At 42.4% G+C, this 4,614-nt stretch overlaps 1 pseudogene; it reads left to right on the forward strand.

Annotated features, from left to right (window-relative positions):
• Positions 1-376: 376 nt before the first annotated feature.
• Positions 377-1,465, forward strand: LOC127233621 (poly(rC)-binding protein 2-like; annotated as a pseudogene).
• Positions 1,466-4,614: the final 3,149 nt, after the last annotated feature.

Below are 4,614 nucleotides of genomic sequence, written 5' to 3' on the forward strand. Positions count from 1 at the left end.
TGATAGTTGAAACAATAATTTCTGAAAAATGTTGTTGAATGTTTCAGGGTAGAGATAATTAATAACACTGGTAAAGAAAATCATGTTAGCCCTACCAGCAGAGGCAGCAGATTGTGTCCTTTCCCACTTGCCTGCCCTCCACCACCCTCCACCTGTCCTGGGTCTCTTTCCCATTTCTTCCTCCTCTACCCCTCTTCCTCCCCCCACACCCCACTGGTGGGGCTGGGGGGGTTGGGGAAGGGGGCTCGTTTTCCTGCCTGCCCCTATTGTTCCATCCCCGGCCTCCCACCCTTCCCCTTCCAGCCCACTCCCCTTTTCCACTCATGCCTACAGTTTTGGTTTTCACACCCACCAGTGACCAAAGACTTGACCACTCCAAGTCCAGCTCCCTGTAACTAGTAGACATGGGCACCAGTGTGACTGAAGGTGGCTACTTATGCATGGAAAGGAAGTTGGCAGTATAAATCAGAAAGAAAGGAGACTCTGTTAGAAGATGTGCAAGGAGAGTGGTGCACGGATCAACATCTCAGAAGGGAATTGTCCTGAGAGAATTATCACTTTGGCTGGATCGACTAATGCCATCTTCAAAGCCTTTGCTATGATCATTGACAAACTGGAAGAGGACATAAGCAGCTCTATGACTAATAATAGCACAGCTGCCAGTAGACCTCCTGTCACCTTACGGTTGGTGGTTCCTGCTAGTCAGTGTGGCTGGATCTCCCATTGGGACATCAAGGAAATAAGAGACAGTGCAGGAGCTCAGGTCCAGGTGGCAGGGGATAGGCTCCCCAACTCAACTGAGCTGGTAATCACTATTGCTGGCATTCCACAATCTATCATTGAGTATGTCAAAAAGATCTAAGTGGTCATGTTGGAGAGTGCCCCCACCCCACCCAAAGGGTGTGACCATCCTATACTGGCCCAAGCCCTCCAGGCATCTTTGCAGGTGGTCAGGACAGGTACAGCACAGGTAGCGACAATGAGAGCTTTCCCCCACACTACCCCATCCATGGACCTCAATCCTGACCTGGAGGGACCACCTCTAGAGGCCTATACCATTCAAGGACAGTAAGCCATTCCATGGCCAGATTTGACCAAGCTGCACCAGCTGGCAATACAACAGTCAGTCTCAGTTTCCCATGACCCATGGCAACACCGGATTCAGTATCATTGAATCCAGCTCTTGAGAGGTGAAAGGCTATTGGGCAGGTTTGGATGCATCTGCTCAAACTACTTCTCATGAACTCAACATTCCAAATGATTTGATTGGCTGCATAATCGGGCATCAGGGCACCAAAATGAGATCTGTCAGATGACAGGGGAGCAGATCAAAACTGCAAACCCAGTGGAAGGATCTACTGATAGGCAGGTCACCATCACTTTGTCTGTTGCCAGCATTAGCCTGGCTCAGTATTTTATCAATGCAAGGCTTTCCTTGGAGACAGGTGGTATGGGGAGCAGCTAGAACATCTGAACATCATTTGCTCTGGTTTTATCAAGAAAACATACATAGAACGCTAAAAGGACTCAGTGCAGGGTGTGTGTGTATGTGTGTGTGTGTGTGTGTGTGTGTATTTAAGTAATAATACAATCACTATCAAACCCCAGCACAATTCTTCACTAACTTTGAAAGGATACTACTCAACTTTATATGGAAAAACAAAACAACCCTGTACAATAAAGGAACTTCAGGGAGGCATCACCATCCCCAACTTCAAACTCTACTATAGAGCTATAGTCCTAAAAATCAGCTTGGAATTGGCACAAAAATAGAGAAGTAGACCAATGGATCTAATTGAAAATCCTGATCTTAACCCACACACCTATGGACACCTGATTTTTGACAAAACAGCTAAAAGTATACAATGGAAGGAGGAAAGCGTCTTCAGCAAATGGTGCTGGCACAACTGGATGATGGTGTGTAGAAGACTGCAGATAGACCCATGTCTATCGCCATGCACAAAACTCAAGTCCAAATAGATCAAAGACCTTAACATAAATCCATTCACACTGAAACTCTTAGGAGAGAAAGTGGGAGGTACCTTTGAACAAATTTGTACAGGAGATCACTTCCTGAACATAACATGTGTAGCACAGACACTGAGATCAACAATTAATAAGTGGGACCTCCTCAAACTGAGAAGCTTCTGTAAGGCAAAGAACACAGTTGACAAGACCAAATGGCAGCCCACAGACTGGGAAAAGTTTTTCACCAACCTACATCTGACAAAGGGATGATCTCCAAAATATACAAAGAACTCAAGAAACTTGTCACCAAAACACCAAATAAGCCTATTAAAAAAATGTGGTACAGAACTGAAGAGAGAATTCTAAATAGAGGAAATCAAAAAGTCTGAAAGACACTTAAGAAAGTGCTCAACATCCTTAGTATTTAAGTAAAAATAATTAACTAAAAAGAGGCCCTGACTTTGAAAAGGAATTGGGATAAGGACATTGAACATGTTGGAGAGAGAAGAAGGGGGTGTGCAATTACATTTTTTAAAATGAAAAGAAAACACAGTAGACTAGGCTAGGCATTGTCTACTGATTGCCTATTCCAGCATGTAAACGATAATGACAGGAGCAGAATGTCAAGTATAGCCTCAGCTACTTAAAATATTTGAGGCCAGCCTGGACTACATGAGCTCTTTCCTCAATAAACCAATCCAAACCAAATTGGAAAAAGCAGCATTCTCAAAAGGAACATATCTTGATATACATGTCAGTCCCTCACACACCATCACATAGCCCTCCCATCCATCCTGCTAGAGGATTCCCCTGGTCTCCAGGTGATGGAACAAGCAATACACAAACGCCCTTTGAGGGTCTGTAGAACTCCTCAAACCTGCGTGTCTGGATATGGTTTACCATCCACCTTCTCTTTACCTCACGCTGTACTGCCTCTGGTATATTTCCCTTCAGAGATGCCAGGAAGAGAGGCCATCTCTAGGATGATTTGTCTTTCTCATCTAATAGAAAAGAGGTTCTCAACCTGTGGATCTTGACCCACAAAGACCACAGGAAAACACATATTTACATCACGATTCAGAACAGTAGCACAATTACAGTTATGAAGTAGCAAACAAAATAACTTTATGGTGAGGTCATCACAAGTAGAGGAACTGTATTAAAGTGTTGCAGCATTAGGAAGGTTAAGAACCACTGTATTAGAAGAAACTTCTATAAGGGATTCCATAGGAGGTGTTGGCTGCCCCTCACATACATACGAGTAGGAAAAAAAAAGTCATCAAGAACATATTTTTGTGCCTATATTTAACCCCCCACTCCCAACCCCCCCCCACACACACACATCTTCAATGGGGTCTAGTTAACCATTGCTCAGTACTACTCGATTGGTTTGGGGGACTCAGTTTTGTTTTGTCTTCTGCCTGTGACTCCAAATCAGCTTGCCAGAATGTTGGAATATGGATCTCTACCACCACCTGCTGGTCAATGGCTTATAGTGCCCTCAAATAATAAATTCAAGGGAAAATCAGTTTTAGTTTTCCAAATTTTCCTTCTTTGTTGTCTTCTACAAACTTTCTCTCCTTGATAATTCTTCACTCACTTTCTTCATTTCATTTTTCATTTAAACCTATGATGTCTCATCACATAATTGATACGTTATACACAACACTGTAAAACATCCACATTGACAGGAAGGGACCTTGCTGGCTAAATCCATCCTGAGTTGTAGTGAGGCCCTGTCCTAAAATAAACATTGATAGTGGGTGGAGAGATGTCGCAGTCAGTAACATGCTTTCCAAGAAGACTTAAAGATCAGAATTTAATCCCCAGCACTCAAGAAAAACTGGGTGGAGCAGGACTCACCTGGAACCCTAGCACCAAAGAGTAGACATGAGGATGCCTTGGGATTCCTGACCAGCCAGCATGCTGAATCAATGAGTTCCAGGTCTAGTAAGGAGAGACAAATCCAACTCTTAGCCTTTGGCCTCTACACACACAGAGACACAGATACAGACAGACAGAAAGACAGATACACACACACACATACATACACACACACACACACACACTTGAATACTTGAATACTTATATACTCATTCTCATAAGAAAACTGTAGAAATTTGAGACCTACTTTTATGGACTGCGAACAGGCTTTTGATAAACTAAATGGAAACAAATTATCAAGCAACAATCCCAAGTCCATTTTTCCCATCATATGTCTTTACCTTAACAGGATGACTGAGGGCTAATTGAACTTATAGTTATCTGGTTGTATAACCAATATTAGTGCTTAATATTCACATACCTATGAAATTGTGATTATTCTATTACTCATGTGATTGTCCTCTTTCTCTTACTTTAAGGAGGTGTTGCGTGACATGTCAGACCATGGTAGCTCATTTAGGAATCAAATAGGCAACATATGTTTTTTATTATTGTTGATGTTTATTGTTACAATGCTGCATAAGGCAAGAATGGCCTTTGTTTATCTCTATAGCCTTGGACTACACAGTACGTTTGTAGATTTTCTTCAGTATCTCTTACTATATAGCAGAAAATGAATTATGAATAATAGGACATAATAGAAAATATAGCTGTGTGCAAGCCACAGTGCTGACTAGTCATTTTGTAAATTTTATGTTTTGG

The sequence above is a fragment of the Phodopus roborovskii genome, unplaced genomic scaffold, assembly GCF_943737965.1.
Source record: "Phodopus roborovskii unplaced genomic scaffold, PHOROB, whole genome shotgun sequence".
Lineage (NCBI taxonomy): Eukaryota > Metazoa > Chordata > Mammalia > Rodentia > Cricetidae > Phodopus > Phodopus roborovskii.